At 45.7% G+C, this 24,777-nt stretch overlaps 1 protein-coding gene across 2 annotated transcripts in view; it reads left to right on the top strand.

The window, feature by feature from the left end:
* The first annotated feature begins 1,261 nt into the window (after window positions 1-1,261).
* LOC137376301 (ribosome-binding protein 1-like) overlaps window positions 1,262-24,777 on the top strand; it is a 181,577-nt gene continuing 158,061 nt past the window's right edge. For both annotated transcript variants that reach the window (XM_068044571.1, XM_068044570.1), the window contains exon 1: window positions 1,262-1,481. The gene's annotated coding sequence lies outside the window, so the exon portion shown is untranslated. The remainder of the gene's footprint in view (window positions 1,482-24,777) is intronic.

Below are 24,777 nucleotides of genomic sequence, written 5' to 3'. Positions count from 1 at the left end.
GCACCACCCCTGGATTCTAAGGAAGACTGGAAAATTACAGCCAGTGTCTCCACAATTTCCACTCTCACTACCCTCAGTATCCTTGGATGCATCTCATCCAGTCCTGGTGTCTTATCAACTTTAAGACATCCTATCTAATACCTCCTCCTTATCAACTTTAAACTCTTCTAAGTGTATGAATGGCCTCCTCTTTTACCGTGGCCTCGGTAGCATCTTCTTCCTTGGTAAAAACAGATGCACAGTATTCACTTAATTCCTCAGCTATGCCCCCCTGCCTCCATGTGCAAATCCCCCTTTTGGTCCCTAATCAGCCCTATTCCACCTTTTACCACCCTTTTATATGCCTATAGAAGACTTTGGGATTTCCATTTATGTTAGCTGCCAGTCTCTTCTCATACTCTCTTTCCTTCTCTTATTTGTTTTTTCACTTCCCGTCTGAACCTTCTTTATTCAGCCTGATTGTCCATTGTATTATCTATCTGACAGACCTTAAATAGGGTCCATCTCCCCAATTCAATCGCATTGCATCATTGTCACAGTTTCTAGCATAAAGGATGGTCACTAAGACTTAACATAGCTTGGTGCTTTGCTGCTGAAACGTTTGCATTTAACTACAAACTGATGAAATCATCAGGAACAGAAACTCCCAAGTTTTTAGAAGAAACACGCTATTGTGTAGCGACAATTTGTACTGAATGTAGTGACTCTTCAATAGAATCTACAGAGCTGTCAACGTCGAGAAAACATTCGGGGCGACGTTGACGGCCATCAGGATAAGTGCTGACTGTATATCCAATTAAAAACCTGAGGCTGTGCCTGAGAGAAATGCACCCTATCACAATCCAAGATTTTTTAAACCGTCGTGAGCCCCTGTCACTCCTTCTGAGTGACATTTGCCAAAATTTATAGCGGGATCCTGCCTGTATATTTCAGGCGGAATGTAACACCAGGATGCAATTCACACTGAAAATGCCATTTTAAAAGAATCTCCCTGCATTCAGTTAGTGCTTGCTCTCTCTCCCTTCCACCAGGAAAGCATGAAGTGGGCAGCGCGCGAGTGCACCCGGGCAACGTTCCACTCCTGGCGAGTGCACCCGGGCAACGTTCTATTCCTGCAGCAGGAGACAGAAACTACACCTCCCACCTTGTTCAGCGGCCACATTGTCCTTCCCCGCCTCGCTATTGGCTCAGATTGCGTTTGAGTGACCCGGCGGGACCAATGGGAGCCGGCGATGGAAGGGCGGGGCCACAGTCGGCCGGCTGCCAGCAGTGGGGAGAGAAGTGCCACGACTCCAAGACGAACGGGCTCACTTCGTCCTGTACATCCGCGGGAGAGAGAGCCGCCAGGAAAAAAAAAGGAGGTTGAAGGGTAAAAATAGGGAAGCATTTCTGGCGCGATCTGCACCGTCCAACAGTTACAATCAACACCCCGGGAGACAGAGGGAGACCCCCCCCACCCCCAGGCTTGGCTCACGTTTGAGGTAAGGAGGCTCCATTGAATATAATGCAGGGCATTGTGCCCTCTGCACTGGGAGGGCATTGGCTGCCTGTGGGTACTGTTACCCCCTCTCTGTCTCTACCCCCCCCCCCCCTATAGCTGACTATCTGTGATAATGAGCCTTTTCATTCTGTTAAACACAAGTGCATACGTGTTCATCTGGGGAAGGTGGGAAGAGAAAGAAAGGGAGGGGGGATTGCATTTAAAAAAGTCTTCTGACTGGGTTTTTTTTAAAACTTGGAATAAATGTGTTGAAGTGAATGGGTTAAGTACATGTGCTGTCAAATGTTTGCATCCACTGGATGAAACATTTCTTTCAGAAGCAATTTTTAATGAACATTAGATGGGGGTACTATTTTTTGAGTTGTGCTGATATTTGATTTTTAACATTTCTTTTTGGAATGGAGCTTTTGTGTGTTGCGATTGAAATAAATGCAGTGTTTGCAGTACTAGTGAGATAGTGTTACAATCAAAGCTTAAGAATTTAAAGCACGATGGTCGAAAGCAGGTAAAAATATGGAAGTTAACCGTTCTGACGAAAGGTCATCGACCTGAAACGTTAACTTTGTGTCTCTCTCCACAGATGTTGCCAGACCTGCTGAGTATTTCCAGCATTTTCTGCTTTTACTTCAGATTTTCAGCATTCTTAGTATTTTGCTTTTATAGAAGTTACTTTGCTTGAAGTTATTTTAATACAGGGCTTTTTTTGTACCTTTCAGCTATCGGTCAGTAGATGTGCAAACAGTCACTTGCGAAATGTGACTTCGATGGATCTTTGCTTTAAAACACAGCCGCAATGTTGAAATGACAGTTTCAATTTCTTTTTATCCGAGAGTAAATTTGACTTTACTGCTGAAAAACTGAACTAGAATTGAGGGAAAACCCGAAACAGCTTTTTATAAAAAGTTTTTTTTAAATCAAGAAAAAGTTGGTGAAAGAAGCGATTACAGTGGCTGATCTTTTTAAAGAAATAGAAATTGTTCTGTGTCTGGGAAAATGTAGGTTGAGAAGATTGAGTCCTGGGAACTGGGTCTGAAGTTTGGGTGAGACAGACAATCTGTCAGACATTCTTAAAATTAAACGTGTTCAGAATTTTTTTCCTGTTGCTTAAAAAAAAGTGTGTATTTTATATTTTTATTCCTCCTCCGTTTTGTCTTGGAAGCCTGATTGCAATCACAGGGATTCTCCCTCCTCAATCTAGATTTTGTAAGAGTCTCCTTGTAAAATGACAGGCTATGCAAAGCTTATTTTTAGCAGTTAACGGTTTTTGAGGGGGCAGACTGAGGAATGTGTGTACACGTTGGCTCTCTGAAATGCTGAAGATCCGGCAATGAAATCTGACCACTCAGAAACTGCCTCATCTTAATACGGTGTCATTGGGATCCGGCATGGAGAGAGAGTGAGATCCGCGTGGTCCTAAAGCCGGCTGGGTCATTCCTCACCCAGCCCATTGCAACTCCCAACAAGTGATTGGAGTGAACAGGAGAAGCAGGCTTTTATTTCATCACCTCTGTGTAATTATTTTCTTTGGTGCCTGTACATTATTCCTATTGTTCTTTTGCCCAAATGCATTTCTGGGGAGTTAGAATACAATGGATGTTCTGTCCCATTTGTGGAAAGAATGAATTGCAGGCTTGAGGTGATATTTGTTATGGACTGAGTGCATCTTTTGTTAGTTGTAACTGGATTCAATTGTGCAATGCAATGGGATCTAGCAGCTCTTGTCTATACATTTATGGTGTTTATTTGTAAACTTTTTTTTCAATTTCTTCAGTGGCTGTGGGTGATGGGAGCTCCCATTTCCTGCCTATCCCTGAGAAGTGGTGGTGACCCTCACCTGCCCTGCCCCCCCCACCCCTGTAGAAAGGAGGTCTCATATGCTCCAGTGTTCATGGTGTGTCATACCAATCACACAAATGATGCCCAATAGAAATATTGTGGTTAAATCTACCTGGGCAAGTGCCAGGGATCTTTTAGAAAAATAAAATCAGTGTAGAATTGATTGCGATTGGCTATAAGCCTGCTTGTGCAATTCAGCTGTCAGCCTTTTGACTAAATGCATTTGTAAGCTGCTATCCGTCCTTCTAATGAACTGCAGCCACACTACTGCCAACACAGTTTAATATAGTGGGGTTTAAATTAAGAACCTAATTATGAGAGAGTTTAGTATTGGGGCAGTTCTTTTTAAAAGTGGAAAAATGTTTTGAAAGACTTTCAACCGAACAGGTTCATCAAAGATAGATGCACACACAGCATAGGAACAGGAGGAGGCCATTCAGCACTTTGAGCTCATTCTGCCATTCTGTTAGATCATGGCTGATTTGTATCTTAACTCTTGTTACCCACCTTGGTTCTGTAACCGTTAATACCCTTACCTAACAAAAATCTATCAATCTCCGTGTTGAACTTTTCAATTGACCTAGTCTCAGCAGCTTTTTTTGGAAGAGACAGTTCCACTACCCTTTGTCAGAAATGCTTTCTGACACCACCCATGAACATCCAGCTCTAATTTTAAGATTGTCACCTTGTTCTGGACTCTATTTCAACCCCCCCACCCCCCCCACACAACTTGAGGAAATATTTTTCTCTATCTACCCCATCATCTTTGAATTATCTTAAACACCTCAGTTAAGTTTGTGCTCAAGTCTCTGGTGTGGGACTTGAACCCATGACCTTTTGACTCAGGTGTGTGTGCTACCACTGAGCCAAGGCTGACGCTTATTCATTTTGGTTATGTTTTAGGCTACTGCGGTTATTTGAACTTTCACTGTTTGTCATGCAAATACATCCGGCAGAGCACAGGACAATTCATAATATCTAAAAGCATTTTGGGACATTGATGTTGACACTTAACATTGTCCTTTTTTGAAGGGGGATCTAGTTGGACCTCACCAGAGTTGATGGTCAAAGAGTCATAAAGTCGTACAGCATAGATACAGGCCTTTCGGCCCACTGCGTCCATGCGGATCATAATGCCTATCTATAATAATCCCACCTGCCTGCATTAATTCCATATCCCTCTATGCCTTGTTCATTCAAGTACCTGTCCAGATGCCTCTTCAATGTTGCTACTATTCCTGCCTCCACCACCTCCTCCGGCAGCTCATTCCAGATACCCACTATTCTTTGAGTGAGAAATTTACCCCTTTGATCCCCTTTAAACCTCCTCCCTCTCACCTTAAATCTATGCCCTCTAGTTTTAGTCACCCCTACCATGGGAAACAGACTCTGGCTATCTACCCTATCTATGCCTCTCATAATTTTATGTACCTCGATCATGTCCCCTCTCAGCCTCCTTCGCTCCAGGGAAAACAGACCCAGCCTATCCAATCTCTCTTTATAACTCAAGCCCTCCAAATCAGGCAACATCCTTGTGAATCTTTTCTGCACCCTCTCTAGCTTAATCACATCTTTGCTGTAGTGCGGTGACCAGAACTGCACACGGTACTCCAAGTGCGGCCTAATCAATGTTATGTACAACTGTAACATGACGTCCCAACTCTTGTGCTCAATGCCTCGGCCGATGAAGGCGAGCATGCCATACGCCTTCTTCACTACCCTGTCTGCTTGTGTTGCCACTTTCAGGGAACAATGTACTTGCACCCCAAGGTGTCTCGGCTCAACAATACTCCCCAGGGCCCTGCCATTCACTGTATATGTCCTGCCCTGGTTTAACTTCCCAAAATGCATCACTTTGCACTTGTCTGCGTTAAATTCCATTTGCCAATCCCTTGCCCACTTTCCCAGTTGATCTATATCTTGTTGTAACCTTAGACAACCACCTTCACTGCCCACTATACCACCAATTTTGGTGTCATCTGCAAACTTATTAATCATGCCCCCTACATTCTCATCCAAGTCATTCATATATATGACAAACAACAGAGGGCCCAGCACTGATCCCTGTGGCACACCACTTGTCACTGGCCTCCAATCTGAAAAACAACCCTCCACCACCACCCTCTGCCTCCTATCACCAAGCCAATTTTGTATCCAATTGGCTAGCTCACCCTGGATCCCATGTGTTCGAGCCTTCTGGACCAATCTACCATGCAGGACCTTGTCAAAGGCCTTGCTAAAGTCCATGTAGACAACGTCCATCGCCCTGCCCTCGTCAATCCTCTTGGTCACCTCCTCGAGGTGACACAGAGCCATGCTGACTATCCCTAATCAGACCTTGCCTTTCCAAATGCATATAAATCGTGTCTCTCAGAATCCCTTCCAATAACTTTCCCACCACTGATGTAAGGCTCACTGGCCTGTAGTTCCCTGGCTTATCTCTGCTGCCCTTCTTAAATAAAGGCACAACATTAGCTATCCTCCAGTCTTCCGGTACCTCACCCATGGCTAACGATGATGCAAAAATCTCTGCAAGGGCCCCAGCAATCTCCTCCCTTGCTACCCATAGCATCCTCTGATACACCTGGTCAGGCCCTGGGGATTTATCCACCTTAATGCGCTTCAAAACTTCCAACACTCCTCCTTTGTGATGTTAATATGCTCCATGATATCGCTGTTCCCTCCATTGAACTCGCTAGCTTCCATGACCTTCTCTACGAGAAGTATTAATTTAAGACCTTGCCCATTTCCCGTGGCTCCACACATAGATTACTGATCCTTAAGGGGACCTGTTCTCTCCCTAGCTACCCTTTTACTCTTAATATACTTGTAGAATCTTTTAGGATTCTCCTTTATCTTATCTGCCAGGGATGTCTCATGGTCCCTTTTCGCCCTCCTAATTTCCTTCTTAAGTGTACTCCTACAACCCTTATACTACTCGAGGGAGTCGCTTGATCCCAGCTGCCTATACCTGACATATGCCTCCTTCTTTGTCCTGACCAGACCCTCAATATCCCTCGTCAACCAAGGTTCCCTAAACTTGCCAGCCTTGCCCTTCAATCTAACAGGAACATGCCGACCCTGAACTCTTCCTATCTCACTTTTAAAAGCCACCCACTTGCCAGACGTCCCTTTACCTGTAAACAGCCTCTCCAAATCAACTTTTGAGAGTTCCTGTCTGATGCCATCGAAATTAGCCTTCCCCGAATTTAAGACTTCAGCTTGAGAACCAGTCCTATCCTTTTCCATATCTTGAAGCTAATAGAGTTTTGGATTCTGGTCCCAAAGTGCTCCCCCACTAACACATCAACCACCTGCCCATCCTCATTTCCTAAGAGGAGGTCGAGTGTAGCCCCTTCTCTAGTAGGGCCATCCACATCCTGTTTCAGAAAACTATCCTGGACACGCTAAACAAATTCTTCCCCATCTGATCCCTTAGCACTAAGGCAGTCCCAGTCAATATTAGGGAAGTTAAAATCACCTACTATTACAATCCTATAATTCCTACACCTATCTGTGATTTCCTTACACGTATGCTCCTCCACTTCCCTCTGACTATTAGGGGGGCCTATAGTATAATCCCGTCAAAGTGATCACCCCTTTCCTATTTCTAAGTTCTACCCATATGATCTCGCTGGATGTTCCCCTCGGGATATCCTCTCTAAGTACTGCCATGATGTCCTCCCTAATCAATAGTGCAACTCCCCCTCCTCTCTTACCTCCACCTCTGTCACACCGGAAGCATCGGTACCCCGGAACATTGAGCTGCCAGTCCTGCCCATCGCTCAACCACGTTTCCGTAATAGCTATAATATCACAATCCCATGTACCGATCCATGTTCTGAGTTCATCTGCCTTACCTGTAAGGCTTCTTGCATTAAAGTAGATGCAGTTTAGCCTACCAGACCTTCCACGCTCCCTGTCCAGCCCCTGCCCGGCCTGCCTACTGGATTTGCTTGCTTTAACCTCTACATTTGCCTCAACTATCTTATCGGAGAGACTACTACTATGGGTCCCACCCCCCTGTCAGACTAGTTTAAACCCTCCTGAGTAGTATTAGCAAACCTCCCTGCAAGGATATTGGTCCCCTTCCAGTTCAGATGCAACCCGTCCCTCTTGTACAGGTCACCTTTGCACCAGAAGAGATCCCCATGGTCCAAGAAGCTGAAGCCTGCACCAGCTCTTCAGCCACGCATTCATTTGCCTTATCCTCTTATTCCTACCCTCACCAGCACGTGGCACAGGGAGTAATCTTGAGATTACAACCCTAGAGGTCCTGCTTTTTAACCTTCTGCCTAACTCCCTATATTCACTTTGCAGGACCTCATCTCTCTTCCTGCCTATGTCGTTAGTACCAATATGGACCACGACCTCTGGCTGCTCACCCTCCCTTTTCAGAATGTCCTGTACCCGCTCAGCGATATCTTTGACCATGGCACCAGGGAGACAACACATCATCCTGGATTCTCGCTCGCAGCCACAGAAACGCCTGTCTGTGCCCCTGACTATAGAGTCCCCTATCACTACCGCTCGCCTACACTTTGACCTTCCCTGCTGTACAACAGAGCCATTCGTGGTGCCATTGACCTGGCTGCTGTCCCCTGAGAGGCCATCCCCCCCCCCTCCCCCCAAAACAGTAATTAAAACAGCAAACTTGTTATTGAGGGGAATAGGCACAGGGGACTCCTGCACTACCTGCTTGCCCCTCCTGGCGGTCACCCATCTATCTGGCTGAGCCTGCGGTGTGACCACCTCCCTGAAACTCCTATTTATGATACTTACTGACTCCTGTATGCTCCTCAGTCAGTCCAACTGCCACTGCAACCGATCCATGTGATCTGAAAGGAGCTGGATACACTTCCTGCAAACGTAGTCATCAGGGACATTTGACTTCTCCCTGATCTCCCACATTTCACAGGAGGAGCATATTACCCCACTGACTGCCATTTCCACACCTCACGTTACTTCTGGCAGCCCTCCTGTGACGTCACACTTTGATTTTTTTTCTGGTCACGCAGGTCCACAGAACAGAACAAAGCACTCACACCGCCGTCACCGCTGCTTCTGGTGTCGGGCCTCGCTCTCTGCTGCTTTTATACCCCGGCTCCTCACATTGCCGTCGCCGCTGCTTCTAGTTGTTTCTTTATTTTCTCAGCCTAAAACTCACTTGTTAACAAAAGGGAAAAGAAAGACCTTGTTTTATACAGCATCTTTCATGACCTCAGGATGTCCCAAAGCACTTTACAGGTTTCAATGTGGGAAAACTATTTTGTTGACTAGACCAGTGCTCCAGGTGCATACACATATGTGGTGACTAGCACTTTCAATGACCACACTTAAAATTGATTTTATTCTTTTCCAAGACAATGGAGAATTGATCATGACAATTACTAGCACAGGAGATTGGTACACTATTACATAGGTGTAGCTCAAGGGGGATGGGGAGGGGGGGATGGGGGGGGGCGGTGGGGGGGATGGGGGGGGGCGGTGGGGGGGATGGGGGGGGGTGGGTGGGTGGAAGTGAGGAGGAATATATTTCCCCTCCCCAAAAAATATTGTCATGAGCTATGCCGACCCTTATTCTGTGCCCATCATTAAATGCTGGAGCTGTCCCCTAAGGTGCCAGCCTCTATATATTTGACTGTTTCTCTGTACTAATGTACTGTTTCAAGGGGATGGTCAGATAATTTTCCCTCACTAACTCCTGATCTTGGCCAAATTACTGCAGATGTAAAGAAAGAAAGACTTGCATTTATATCGTGCCTTTCATGAGCTCAGGATGTCCCAGAGCGCTTTACAGCCAATGAGATGTCTTTTGAAGCGTAGTCACTGTTGTAATGTAGGAAACCCGACAGCCAGTTAGCGCACAGTGAGGTCTCAGAAGCAGCAATGTGATAATGACCAGATAACCTATTTTTATTTTAGCGATATTGATTCTTTTCTTTCTTTTCTTTCTTTCTTTTGGGCCTCCTTATCTCGAGAGACAATGGATACGCGCCTGGAGGTGGTCAGTGGTTTGTGAAGCAGCGCCTGGAGTGGCTATAAAGGCCAATTCTGGAGTGACAGGCTCTTCCACAGGTGCTGCAGAGAAATTTGTTTGTTGGGGCTGTTGCACAGTTGGCTCTCCCCTTGCGCCTCTGTCTTTTTTCCTGCCAACTACTAAGTCTCTTCGACTCGCCACAATTTAGCCCTGTCTTTATGGCTGCCCGCCAGCTCTGGCGAATGCTGGCAACTGACTCCCACGACTTGTGATCAATGTCACACGATTTCATGTCGCGTTTGCAGACGTCTTTATAACGGAGACATGGACGGCCGGTGGGTCTGATACCAGTGGCGAGCTCGCTGTACAATGTGTCTTTGGGGATCCTGCCATCTTCCATGCGGCTCACATGGCCAAGCCATCTCAAGCGCCGCTGACTCAGTAGTGTGTATAAGCTGGGGATGTTGGCCGCTTCAAGGACTTCTGTGTTGGAGATATGGTCCTGCCACCTGATGCCAAGTATTCTCCGAAGGCAGCGAAGATGGAATGAATTGAGACGTCGCTCTTGGCTGGCATACGTTGTCCAGGCCTCGCTGCCGTAGAGCAAGGTACTGAGGACACAGGCCTGATACACTCAGACTTTTGTGTTCCGTGTCAGTGCGCCATTTTCCCACACTCTCTTGGCCAGTCTGAACATAGCAGTGGAAGCCTTACCCATGCGCTTGTTGATTTCTGCATCTAGAGACAGGTTACTGGTGATAGTTGAGCCTAGGTAGGTGAACTCTTGAACCACTTCCAGAGCGTGGTCGCCAATATTGATGGATGGAGCATTTCTGACATCCTGCCCCATGATGTTCGTTTTCTTGAGGCTGATGGTTAGGCCAAATTCATTGCAGGCAGACGCAACCCTGTCGATGAGACTCTGCAGGCATTCTTCAGTGTGAGATGTTAAAGCAGCATCGTCAGCAAAGAGGAGTTCTCTGATGAGGACTTTCCGTACTTTGGACTTCGCTCTTAGACGGGCAAGGTTGAACAACCTGCCCCCTGATCTTGTGTGGAGGAAAATTCCTTCTTCAGAGGATTTGAACGCATGTGAAAGCAGCAGGGAGAAGAAAATCCCAAAAAGTGTGGGTGCGAGAACACAGCCCTGTTTCACACCACTCAGGATAGGAAAGGGCTATTGATTGAGGAATAAATATTGGCTAGGACACCAGGGAGAACTTCCCTGTTCAAAGTCGTGCCATGGGACTTGAAGTACTTGAAGGGAAAATAATTGCAGGGATATGGGAAAGGGTGGGTTGTGGGACCAGCTGCATTGCTCTTGCAGAGAGCTGGTATGAACTTGACTGGTTGAATGGCCTCCTGTGCGGTAACCGTTCTTCGATTCTGTGTCTGCGTGAAAGGGCATACAGGGCCTCAACTTAACGTCTTATACGAAAGAAATATAATTGAAGACCCGGGTCTTCCCGCTGGGAGGGACGATTGGTGGGTAGTTGACACAAGGTCATATAGATGCCTCCCCAGTGGCATGTAACAGTATGGGAGGGGCAGACATTTGGGAATTATCTTTGGTATATGCAGGGGTGGAGGAACAGAATAAGAATGTAAATAATAAATTGGAATGCATCATTAGAACATTTTCTGTGTCCTCTGGTTTCACCAACCCAAAAAGGTATGTGTTCAAACACCTCCCTGACCTTTATTAACATTAATCTGAAGCTGGCTTATTGGAGTATGACAATCTCTCTGCTATATCTTTTTTTCTCTTTTTTTTTCTCTCTGTGCTCTCTCTCGTTTTCATTTTTTTTCTCTTTCTGTTTCTCTTTTGTCCTGATCTCTCTTTTTTCATTTTCTTTTTTTCTTTGCTCTCCCTTTTCTCTTTCCTCTCTTCTTTCTCATACTTTTTCTTATTTTGCTTTCCCTTTTACTTTTCTCTCTCTCTGGCTGTGGAGAAACACCTGGCCTGCAACGTCACTGGAGTCCAAGGCCATATCTATCCTGCTGAAAGGCAGTTTTATAGGTTAAAAGGACAACTCCACCCAATTTGAACACCTTCAGGCAAGAAACTGGCTGTTTTGCATTTCAAGCGAAGAGGTAACCGGTTATTGTACAAGACCTTTAGTGGGTAACTTTAGAAAGGTCACTCTATTACGACGACTCCTTTAGTGACTAAAAGCTAAAGGCATTGGAAATTGCAGGTAACTTGCCTAGATTTTTAAAATGTAGAGTTCCCTCTGTGAAGTGATATTGTGCAGGTCCACCAAGTACTCATGATTTCCTGGTCAGGGCACAAGTCTGCCTAGAAGTAGGTGTCGGAAATTAGAAAAGTTGGTTTTTTTTTCAATGTGATCTACACTCTCAAGGTTATTAAATTCTGATAAGATGTGGGCATCGCTGAAAGACCGGCATTTATTACCAATTCTTAGTTGTCGTGAGAAGGTGTTGGTGATGGGCTGCCTTCTTCTGCAGAGTAGCCATTTGATATAACCGAGTGGCTTGCTAGGCTACTTCTTGTAATTCTTTCAGGGGTTGTGAGCATCGTTGACAAGACCAGCATTTATTGCCCATCCCTAATTGCCCTTGAGAAGGTGGTGGTGAATTGCTGCAGTCCATGTGGTGTAGGTACATGCACAGTGCTGTTAGGGGTGGGTGGGGGGGGGGGGAAGTTCAGGATTTTAACCCAGTGACAGTGAAGGAACGACTATATAGTTCCAAATCAGGATGCTGTGTAACTTGGAGGGGAACTTGAATGTGGTGGTGTTCCTATGTGTCTGCTGCCCTTGTCCAAGGTGGTAGAGATCGCGGGATTTGAAGGTGCTGTCGAAGGAGCCTTGGTGAATTGCTGCAGTGCATCTTGTAGATGGTACACGCTGCTGGTGGTGGAGGGAGTGAATGTTTAAGGTGTTGGATGCAGTGTCGATCAAGCGGGCTACTTTTTCCTGGATGGTGTCGAGCCTCTTGATTGTTGTTGGAGCTGCACTCATCCAGGTAAGTGGAGAGTATTCCATCACACTCCTGACTTCTACATTGTAGATGGTGGACAGGCTTTGGGAGTTAGGAGGTGAGTTACTCACTGCAGAATTCCCAGCCTCTGACCTGCTCTTGTAGCCATTGTATTTAAGTGGCAGGTCCAGTTCAGTTTCTGGTCAATGGTAACCCCCAGGATGTTGAGAGTTGGATTTTCAATGATGGTAATGCTATTGAACGTCTCGGACTGATGGTTAGATCCTCTTTTGTTGGAGATGGTCATTGCCTGGCACTTGTGTAGCACGAATGTTACTTGCCACTTATCAGCCCAAGCCTGGATATTGTCCAGGTCTTGCTGCATATGGACACGGGCTGCTTCACTATCTGAAGAGTCGCAAATGATGCTGAACATTGGGCAATCATCAGTGAACATTCCCACTTCTGACCTTATGATGGAGGGAAGGTTAAGAGTCAATTGTCTTAGTGTGAGACTAGAGTCACATATAGGGCAGACCGGGTAACGACAGAAGGTTTAATTTCTTAAAGGACATTAGGAAACCAGTTGGGTTTTTACAACAACCTGATCACTTCATGTTCAGTTTTTAATTCCAAACCCTTCCTTGAAATGCATGGATGTCTGGCGCGGGAAGGATTGGGTTTGGGATTGATGCCCATCGCAGTTTAAACTGGTGTGTAGAGAAGGAGTACTTGGATTCGGAGCAGTGTGACATACCTCCAATCAGCTACCTCCTGGTATCATTTATGTTTCTTTCCTGTTATATCAGTCATCAGGTTTAGTGAAAAATGAATGAAGATGAAAAAAATTCTCTAAAAGGGTGAACTTCACGTGCTCAAGTTTATGGAGGGTGGAATATGGGAGGCTGGCCAGGAGAGCGTTGTAGTAGCAAAGGTCAGAGGTAACAAAGGCATGGATGAGGGTTTCAGTAGCAGATGAGGTGAGGCAGGTTTGGAAACAGGCAGTCCAACAGGGAATTCACGAACAACCTTTTTGCCTGGAGAGTGGGAAATGGGGAGTAGCTGCAGTAAATAACATAGATGCATTTAATGGGGAGCTAGATACGAGCATGAGGAAGAAAGAATGAGAAGAATAAATTGGTGGGGTTAGATGAAGAGGGGTTGGAGGAGGCTTGTTTTGAGTATAAACGCTGGTATGGACCTGTTTCTGTGCTGTATATTCTATGTAAGTGTAAATAATATAGAAATCTAGGCTGCTGTCAGATCCAGCTGTATTGCAGATCTTACTCCCTAGTGTTAGAATTTCAAATAAATTGGATTAAAAACAAACTAGAATTGACTGCAGTTATTTCCCCTTTATTCATCCTTGCTTGTTTCAGATTAATCGTGAGTACACTCGGCACTGAAATGTTGCAATGACTTAACTAACTGACACTTAGCTGTTGCAGTTTTGCATCTGTGCAAAATGTTTCATGCTTCGTCCAAATGTGATTTTATCAACACCAGTTTTTGTCTTTTTCCTAAATGGGAGGAACTTCTGTCTTGCATTAATTGTGTAAAATATGTGAATTTTTACATTTTCAACGGCAGAAAGTAGTCTTTCAACATTAAAAGTCTTTTTTTCTCTCTCTCTCTGTCTCTGTCTCTCTCTCTCTCTCTCCCCTCACTCCTTCACTCGCTGTCAGAACCTTCCAGCTCAACTTTTCCACTTCCTAAGCCAAACTCCACCTACCCATAGATTGTTAAAAATTCATTTTTGTATGCTTGACAACTCTAGGAACATAGGAGGAGGAGGTCATTTAGCTCCTCGAGCCTGTTGTATATTCAGTTAGATGATGGCTAATCTATAGCTCAAACTCTACTTACCAGCCTTTGCACTATATCCCTTGATGCCCTATCCCCAGCAAAAATCTATTGGTCTCAGTCTTCAAATTTTCAGTTGACCCCCAGCATCCACAGCTGTTTAGGGGAGAGTTCCAGATTTCCACTGCCCTCTGTGTGGAAGAAGAGCTTCCTGATTTCATCCCTGAATTGTCTAGCTCTAATTTTAAGATTATGCCCTCTTTTTCTGGATTCCCAGAGGAAATAGGGTTGATACAGAGAAACTATTGTGTTGGCAAGCCTTGAGTGTTTTTTGGGAGGTAGAGGCAAGACAGATTTATTTGAATTTCGGAGGTTTTGGTTTGATGACTCTCAGCCAAGTAGTGCAGATCACTGTTGACTTCAAGAAATTGAGGAGTGTTATTCAGGTTCACAGAGGAGCTTAGCAGTTTTAACAAGTTATCTCGTGAATGAAAGTTCTCAAAATATAAGAAGTGAAGAAGCAGTTTGAAGGGAAACCGCAGATGCCTGATACGCCAAGAATGGACTATTCCAAAGGCACTTGATGCCAATCAACATGTTGCAGAAGGGGTGCAACTAACATGCTGCAGAGAAACAAAAATAGCTCATTGTAGAGGTGGCTGATCGGTGACTACTTAAGCAACAAACAGATTGTAAACTTTTCTACTGGCCTCAAAGACATAAATAGAAAATCAAATGGCGAGTTACATAGGAACAGGATGGGACATTCACACCCTCAAGCCGGTTCCACCATTAAATTAGATCATAGCTGCTCTGTATCTTAACTCCATTTACCTGCCTTTGTTCCGTACACCTTAATTCCCTTGCCTAACAAGGACCTTATCTCAGTTTTGACATTTTCAGTTGATCTAGCCTCAATAGCTTTTTGGGGAGCGAGTTCCAGATTTCCACTACCCTGTTGAGACAAGGAGGTGAAATGCATCAGTGGCTCTTTCTGTGCCGGCAGGCTGGAATCATAAGTCAAAAAAGGCAGGCACGAGAACCATCCCAAATTGATCCTTGAGCCTCATTGCCTTCAGAGCTTAGGAGCAGGGAAATCATAGAGATGTGCAAGAACTATAGAATGGTAATACTGGGAGACCTTGATTACCCAAACATCAATTGGGATGACGTTGGAGTAAAGGGGGAGGAATTTCTGAAATATGTTCAGAAGAACTTCCTTGATCAGTATGTTCACGGTACAACTAGGAAGGAGGCATTGCTGGATCTGGTGCTGCGGAAAGAGATTTTATTTTATTTTTGTTTAGAGATACAGCACTGAAACAGGCCCTTCGGCCCACCGGGTCTGTGCCGACCATCAACCACCCATTTATACGAATCCTACGTGAATCCCATATTCCTACCACAACCCCACCTTCCCTCAATTCCCCTACCACCTACCTATTCTAGGGGCAATTTATAATGGCCAATTTACCTATCAACCTGCAAGTCTTTGGCTGTGGGAGGAAACCGGAGCACCCGGCGAAAACCCACGCGGTCACAGGGAGAACTTGCAAACTCTGCACAGGCAGTACCCAGAATCGAACCCGGGTCGCTGGAGCTGTGAGGCTGTGGTGCTAACCACTGCGCCACTGTGCCGCCCTTCTTTGAACAGTCCTGATGGACCAAGTGTCTTTGGGAAATGGAAGGGAGGGAGGCAATCAAGAAAATTACAATCACCAGGGAAGTGGTACTGAAGTTGGAGCTGCGGGCTGACAAGTCCCCAGGTCCTGATGGTCTTCGTCCGAGGGTGTTAAAAGAAGTGGCTAGTAAGATAGTTGGTGCGTTAGTTTTAATTTTCCAAAATTCCCTAGATTCAGGGAAGGTTCCGTTTGATTGGAAAATAGCAAATGTAACTCCTTTATTCAAAAAGGGAGGGAGACAGAAAGAAGGAAACTATAGGCCAGTTAGCTTAACATCTGTCTTAGGGAAAATGTTAGAAGCTATTATTAAAGATGTCCTAGCAGGGCACTTAGAAAAATTCAAGGTAATCAGGCAGAGTCAACATGGTTTTGTGAAAGGGAAATCATGTTTAACCAATTTATTGGAGTTCTTTGAGGGAGCTACATGCGCTGTGGATAAAGGGGAACCGGTGGATGTATTGTACTTAGATTTGCAGAAGGCATTTGATAAGCTGCCACATCAAAGGTTATTGCAGAAAATAAAAGCTCATGGTGTAGGGGGTAACATTTTGGCATGGATAGAAGATAGGTTGGCTAACAGGAAACAGAGTAGGCATAAATTGGTCATTTTCTGGTTGGCAAGATGTAACGAGAGGTGTGCCACAGTGATCTGTGCTGGGGCCTCAACTTTTTACAATTTATATAAATGACTTAGATGAAGGGACTGAAGGTATGGTTGCTGATTTTGCTGATGACACAAAGATAGGTAGGAAAGTAACATGTGAAGAGGACATAAGGGGGCTACAAAGGGATATAGATAGGTTAAGTGAGTGGGCAAAGACCTGGCAAATGGAGTATAATGTGGGAAAGTCTGAAATTGTCCATTTTGGCAGGAAGAATAAAAAAGCATATTCTCTAAATGGTGAGAGATTGCAGAGCTCTGAGATGCAGAGGGATCTGGGTGTCCTAGTGCATGAATCGCAAAATGTTAGTATGCAGGTACAGCATGTAATTAGGAAAGCTAATAGAATATTATCATTTTTCACAAGGGGAATTGAATACAAAAGTAGGGAGGTTATGCTTCAGCTATACAGAGCATTGGTGAGACCACATCTGGAGTACTGTGTACAGTACTGGTCTTATTTAAGCAAGGATGTAAATGCGTTGGAGGCAGTACAGAGAAGGTTTACTAGACCAATATCTGGAATGGGCGGGTTGTCTTATGAGGAAAGGTTGGACAGGCTAGGCTTGTATCCGCTGGAATTTAGAAGAGTAAGAGGCGACTTGATTGAAACACATAAGGTCCTGAGGGGTCTTGACAGGGTGGATGTGGAAAGAATGTTTCCCCTTGTGGGAGAATCTAGTACTAGGGGTCACTGTTTAAAAATAAGGGGTCACCCATTTATTTTATTTATTTATTTAGAGAAACAGCACTGAAACAGGCCCTTCGGCCCACCGCGTCTGTGGCGAGCATCAACCACCCATTTATACGAATCCTACACTAATCCCATATTCCTACCACATCCCCACCTTCCCTATATTCCCCTACCACCTACCTATACTAGGGGCAATTTATAATGACCAATTTACCTATCAACCTGCAAGTCTTTGGCTGTGGGAGGAAACCGGAGCACCCGGTGAAAATCCACACGGTCACAGGGAGAACTTGCAAACTCCTCACAGGCAGTACCCAGAATTGAACCCGGGTCGCTGGAGCTGTGAGGCTGCGGTGCTAACCACTGCGCCACTTTTAAGTCAGAGATGAGGAGAAATTTTTTCTCTGAGGGTCGTGAGTCTTTGGAACTCTCTTCCTCAAAGAGCAGTGGAAGCAGCGTTTTTGAATATGTTTAAGGCAGAGGTAGATAGATTCTTGATAAGCAAGGGGGTGAAAGGTTATCGGGGATAGGTGAGAATGTGGGGTAATCAGTTCAGCCATGAACTTATTGAATGGCGGAGTAGGATCGAGGGGCCAGGTGGCCTACTCCTGCTCCTAATTTGTAAGTTCTTATGAGTGATCATCATATCATAAGGTTTAGATTAGTGATGGAGAAGAGCAAAGAACAATCTAAAGTAGAACTTCTAAATTGGAAGAGGGTTAACTTCAGTGGGATGAGAACGGATCTATGCACGGTAAAATGGAACCCAAGACTGAAAGGAAGAACTGTAATGGAACAATGGGTTATCTTTAAGGAGAAGATGCTTCAGGTAAAAGCTAGGTACATTCCAACAAGGGCAAAATATAGGGGAACCAAAGCCTACCTTGGATGACGAGGGAGATAGAGAATATGATGAAACGAGAAAAGAGGGTGCATGATGGATGTCAAGTGAATACTTCAAGTGAGAACCAGGCCGAATACAATAAGTTGAGAGGGAAAGTGAAGAGGAAAATAAGACTTGCAGAGAGAATATGAGAATAGAATGGCAGTTAACATAAAAGAGAACCCAAAAATTCTCTACCCGCTTACTATTTACATGTTGGTAGTTCGAGGTAGAATGGGCCCTATTAGAGACAAAGAGGGAGATATATGCTTAGAGGCGCAGGGCGAGGTTAGTGTACTTAATGAGTACTTTGTATCAGTGTTTACTAAGGAAGAGGATAGTGACAAAATGCAAAATATCGGTGGAAGCAGAATGTTAGAGGTAATAGATGGGGTGAAAATTGAGAGGCAGACTGGTAAGGTTAGCTATGCTTAGTGTGGATAAGTTGACTTGTCCAGATGGCTTGCATCTAAGGTTGCTAAAGGAAGTGGGGGGTGGAGATAACAGAAGGGCTTTTTATAATCTTCCAATCTTCCCTAGAGACAGAGGGAGATGCCAGAGGATTGGCGAGTGACAAATGTGGCACCCTGGTTCAAGAAAGGTTGTAAAGACAGTCCTAGTAACTACAGGCCAGTCAGTTTAACATCAGTGGTGGGTAAGGTTTTAGAAACAATAATTAGGGAAAATATCAACTGGTGTTATGGCTGAGGCGGGAGGAGTGCACTGTTAATTCAGTCTCACTTCTCCACAGGTCGCATCATATCAATAAATTTTCCCACTTACCGAAGCAGCCAATTAGATACTCTATTTGTCCCCAGAGTAAAGCACACCAACCAGGTTTCTTTAATAAACAACAAAATTATCTGTTTATTATAAAACCAAGTCTTAACCAATAATGAAGTAAATATGTACACAAATTGAAATATTTTTATATATATCCTAGCCCTCATGCACATACATCCAAAAACCGGTTAACCGGGAAAAGGATTTTTGTTTACAGCTGTTGCAAAGGAATAAAAAAAAACTTAGACTGCAATGATCTGGAAGGAAGATCTTTGGTTCGGTGAGGTGTCCCAAAGTTGAATAGTTGGCTGCCATTCCAAGTCTTCCCAGGCGAGGTTGATGAACAGTCTGTGTTGGGTATGTGTTCAAAGAAATTCAACTGTAGAAGGCTTCACATAGGTCTTCCATTAGGGGTGTAGCAACAGGTGTCAGTTCTCACATTTGATGCAAAAGTCCTTTTTGAAGATGCAAGGTTTCTGTAAATTCAGGGTTTCTTCAAGAATGCAGGAGATAACAGTACCACTTCATACAAGCTTTTGCTTTTCAAGAGCAAGGATTCTTTATAGAGAGGTAATACTTCTCTGATTTTTTTTTTTCTGATCTGGCAGGCCCATCTCAAATTCCAATTGCCTGCTTTAGTCCAAACCCACTGGCTTTTAAAGTTCAAAAATGAAACTAACATTTTCCAGAAACAAGTCATATGCTAAGTCATAAATTCTGTCTTGTCACACAAAGGGTAGCTCTTGGACAAAATCCCCCTGCTGGATTCCTTGAAATTACCTGGTTTCCAGTATTTGTTTACTGGTCAAAACCAGGAACCTCTTGTTGACCTGGCATTTTTTTAAAAAACATCCATAAAGTTCAGCTATCTCCAGATGATTCAATGTCCACTGAAATCCTTTACAGTTTTTAGATATATAGAATCCTAACTTTTAATGCAAAAAATGGAAATCCTCATAACACCTCCACCAAGTGAGGAATTGGGTAGGAGTATGCCTTTGTTACTGCATTAACATTTCTGTACTCTATGCAAAGTCTGGTTGACCCATCAGGTTTAGGCACTAATACTATTGTTAAGCTCCAGCTGCTTTGACTAGGTTCAGTTAAATTGTTTTCTAGCATGTATTGGATTTCTGCTTTTACTTGGGTCAGTTTGTCTGGACTTGAGCGGTGAGGATCATGTTTTATAGGAACAGATTCCCCTACATATGTGGCAAAGTTTTTACATCCTGGCTTATCCCAACAGACTCTTTTAAATGTTGTGAGTCGCCTTGTTGTTCTGTATCTAAATACAGAAGTATGATGTCCAATCTTCCTAGAAATTCCATATTTGCTAACCGGAGGTTCAATTTGAGAATTGTCTAGGCCTCCTTCTGCCTCATCCTCACTATCCCTTTCATTCTTCATGGTCCCGACTACCTGACATACCTGTGCTTGTTTATCCATCTCCCTGTGATATTGTTTTAACATATTGACATGACACAGCCGACTCTCTTTTCGGCAACTGCCATGACTGGATGGGATAGGACTGCAGAGCTTTGATCTGATCTGATGGTTGTAGAATCGCTTAGCTCTGTCTATTGCCTGCTGCTTCTGTGTGTTAAGCATGCATGTAGTCCTGTGTTGTAGCCTCACTAGGTTGGCACCTAATTTCTAGGTATGCCTGGTGCTGCTCCTGGCATGCTCCCCTGCAATCCTCATTGAACCAGGGCTGATCCCCTGGCTTGATAATAATGGTGAAGTGAGGGATATGCCTGGCCTTGAGTTGTAGACTGTGGTTGAATACAATTCTGCTGCTGATGGCCCACAGCACCTCATGGATACCCAGTTTTGAGCAGCTAGATCTGTTCCGAATCTATCCCATTCAGCACTGTGGTAGTGCCACACAATACGATGGAGTTTATCCTCAGTTTGAAGACAGGACATCATCTCCACAATGATTGTGCAGTGGTCACTCCTACCAATACTGTCATTGATGCATCTGTGACGGGTAGTTTGGTAGGTATTTCCCTCTTCTTCGTTCTCTCAACACCTGTTGCAGGTACCAGTCTGGCAGATATGTACTTTAGGACTCGGCCAGCTCTGTCAATAGTAGTGCTACCGAGCCACTCTTGGTGACGGACAGTGAAGTCCCTCACCCAGAGTACACTCTGTGCCCTTGCTACCCTCAGTGCTTTTTCCAAGTGGTGTTCATCATGGAGGAGTACTGATTCGTCAGCTGAAGGGAGGCAGTGGGTGATAATCGGCAGAAGGTTTCCTTGACCATGTTTGGCCTGATGCCATGAGACCTTATGAGGTCTGGAGTCATTGTTGAGGACTCCCAGGGTAACTCCCTCCTGACTGTGTATTACTGTGCTGCCACCTCTGGGATGGTGATGGAGGAGTCTGGGGCTTTGGTTGTAAGGTATGATTCTGTGAATATGACTATGCCAGGCTGTTGCTTGTCTAGCCTGTGGGATATTTGGCTCAAGTCCCCAGATGTTGGTGAGGAGGACTTTGCAGGGTCGACAGGGCGGGGTGTGCCTATGTCATTTCTGGTGCCTAGGTGTGTTTAGCATGCCGGGTGGTCCGTCTGGTTTTATTTTGTTTCAACTTTTCTGTAGTGGTTTGATACTACTGAGTGGCTTGCTAGGACTTTTCAAAGTGCAAGTGACTCCATCTAGAGGCCTGCTACCCGACCCGAACCCGATGGGACCCAACGACGTGTTGGGTTCCGGTTGGGTCGGGCCCATCTTCTGGGGCCGGCTTTCGGGCCCGGGTCGGGTCGGGCCGAGTCCAGATCGAGTCGGGTTGGATCGGGCCGAACGCACAGGGTAAGTGCTCTGCTGGTAAGTATTAAAAATAAAAAAACTTCCCTGAGCTTGGAGTCCGGGACAAAACTGAGTCTGCACAGTGAGCGGGTGACGCCACTATGACTTCTCGCGCAAGCGCTGCAGCTTCTTGCAGGTTTGGTGTCAGGAAGGTAAGTAATTGGATGGTCGGGTCGGGCTTGGGGCAAAATCGGAGGGACTCTGGCCGGGTCGGGCTCAGGCCTGCCTTGGTTCGGTCGGGTTCATTTTCCCGACCTAAAGCAGGCCTCTAACTCCATCCACAGCAGGCCAGACTGGATAAGGACAGCAAGATTTCCTTCCCTTAAGGGCATTAGTAAACCAAATGGGTTTTTACGACAATCTGGTAGTTTCATAGCCACCATGACTGAGACTAGCTTTTAATTCTAGATTAATTAATTAATTGAATTTAAATTCCACCAACTGCCAAGGTGAGATCTGAACTTGTGTCTCCGGACCATTAGTCTCGGCCTATCTATTACTAGTCCAGTAACATTTTCACTATGCTACTGTTGTCTGTATCATTGTATTATGGATCTGTGTAAAGGAAAACCCCTCCAATGAATACTCTAACTTATTCAAATGATTGTTGTTAACCTGTGATGTATTCTTCATTTCTGTAAGATCCTGTTTTCCTGTCCCTCTTGGTGGGATGGTCCAGCTCATGGACAACTCCAGAAAGGTGTCAGTGTTGATCTCTAGTCAGTTTGCTAGGATTTGAGGATCATGTGAAGCAACCCCTTCCCAAGCACCTATTGATTTTCTTCTCCCTCAGATGACCAACCCAAGACCTGCAAGCTTATCCTTCAAGAAAGGCAGAGTACAAGGGTCTGTTTAGTGAAGCTGCACTGTGCACTCCTTGTTAACTATCTGATGTCTTGCATTGTGGCTACTGGAATGACTGACTTTCTTTCCTCTTCTTACCTGAAGGTATTGATTCACGCTGGGGTATTATCCTATGGGTGTTAGCCATCCTCTAGAACAGGGGTGTCCAACCTTTTTGCGTGAGGAGCCACATTTTAATTTTTGTCCTACATAGGGTGCTGGTGAGCAAATTTCAGAAAGATAAAGCATTAGAAATAGGGCATACTGGATAAAATAAAATTACTAACCTCTTTTTTTTCCCCAACAATTCCTCCCTTTGCCCAGCATGCACCAGGAGCAGAAACACACTGCTGCTCAGTGCGGCCCCGCACTTGGAATCACACATCACGGCCCTCTGCCAGCACTCCCGCTGTCTCTGCATGCCCCCCCCTTTCTGTCGTCGCTACATGACCCCGCCCGCGGTCTCTGCGTGCTACCCCCCGCCTGCCATGTCTGCGTCCCCGCCTTCCACACCTCTGCCTGCCCCAAACCCCCCGCCCCACATCGCCGCCTCTGCCTGCCCCACCCCCCACTCCCCCGCCTCTGCCTGCCCCAGCCCCCCCATCTCCATCTCTTCTGCATGCCCCAATCCCCCCCTCCCACATCTCCGTCGCCTCTGCCTGCCATCCCCCCCCCCTTCTCCGACGCCTCTGCCTGCTCCAACCCCCCACTCCCCCGCCTCTGCCTGCCCCAGCCCCCCCATCTCCGTCTCTTCTGCCTGCCCCAAACCCTCGCCCCCCCCCACATCTCCACAACCTCTGCCTGCCCCAGCCCCGCCATCTCCGATTTTTCTGCATGCCCCAAACCCCCCCCCCCCATCTCTGTCGCCTCTGCCTGCTCCAACCCCCCACTCCCCCGCCTCTGCCTGCCCCAGCCCCCCATCTCCGTCTCTTCTGCATGCCCCAAACCCCCCCCCATCTCCGTCGCCTCTGCCTGCCCTCCCCCCCCCATCTCCGCCTCTGCCTGCTCCAATCCCCCACTCCCCCGCCTCTGCCTGCCCCAGCCCCCCCCATCTCCGTCTCTTCTGCCTGCCCCAAACCGCCCCCGCCCCCATCTCCGTCGCCTCTGTCTGCCCCAACCCCCACTCCCCTGGCTCTGCCTGCTCCAACCCCCCAGCTCCCTGACTAATGGCACCAATCTTTCCAGCAAGTCGTGTCCCCCCCTCCCCCCTCTCCCCCACGCTCCTATTTGGTGAAGGTCTGTGCATAGGCAAACTGTTCGCACTTTTGATTGGTGAGCTTCCACATTGATCACACGAGCGTCATTTTGTGTTTCCTCCCCCCCCCCCCACTGCCGCTCACTGCAGAAAGCAAAAACTAGCGACTACTCTGGTGCAGGTTGCACTACAGCAAATCTTTGCTCACTTCCTGCTCACAACTGGGAGACACAAATGGAACAAAATCAATCTTGCCCCTTTCTGTTCACAAATTATGACAGATTGGCGGGCTGGATTCTGGCACGTGGGCTGTATATTGGACAACCCTGCTCTAGAACCTCATCAACATGATCATTCTTCATCTGTGAGCCGAAGAAACAAGATGCGGATATTTGACTTTGGGGGGTTAGGATGCATCATAGCTGTGTTAACGCGCCAGATCAGCACTTATCAGCAAGGGTCACTGAAATATGATCTCGAATGGGGACCCCACTCAGTTCCTTGCTGGATTGTACTGCTAGACTGAGATGTAGTATTGCAGGCATTAATAGGTGTCAGCCGTAGCTCAGTGGAGCATTGTTGCATCTGAGTCGAAATGTCATGGATTCAATTCCCGCTGTAGAGCCTTGAGCACAAAATGTAGGCTGGCACACTAATGCTGTATTGATGGAGCATGCACTTGCGAGTCCTGTCTTTTGAATGATTTAAGCACTCTGCCCTTTCACATGGATGAAAAAGATCCCTTGGCACTATTTTGAAGAAGAGCAATGGAGGTACCCAGTGTCTTGGCTAGAACAGATTATCTGGTCATCATGATATTACTGTTCGTGGGAGCTTGCTGTGTGAAAATTGGCTGCTGTGTTTCCGACATTGCAACAGTGACTGCAATTTAAAAAATAATTACTTTCGCTGAGTGTAAAACGCTTTGGGGCATCCTGAGGTCATGAAAGGTGCTATATAAATGCATGTCTTTCTTCCCTACACTAATGTGGCTATTACTTGTCAATGTCCCCCAGTACTTTTACTAGTATTAACTTGATAGCCAGTGAATGGGTACAGTATGTGAATTGATCTGTGGTTAAATGATTTGACCTGCTAATGTTGACTGCTTAATTATTTGGGAATGTATTGATTTTACTGTTTACTGTTTTAAAGAATAGCAT

This window comes from Heterodontus francisci, chromosome 13 (genome assembly GCF_036365525.1).
Source record: "Heterodontus francisci isolate sHetFra1 chromosome 13, sHetFra1.hap1, whole genome shotgun sequence".
Classification (NCBI taxonomy): Eukaryota; Metazoa; Chordata; class Chondrichthyes; order Heterodontiformes; family Heterodontidae; genus Heterodontus; species Heterodontus francisci.
Note: the sequence above shows the minus strand (reverse complement) of the source record. Positions and strands in the feature narration are given on the sequence as shown.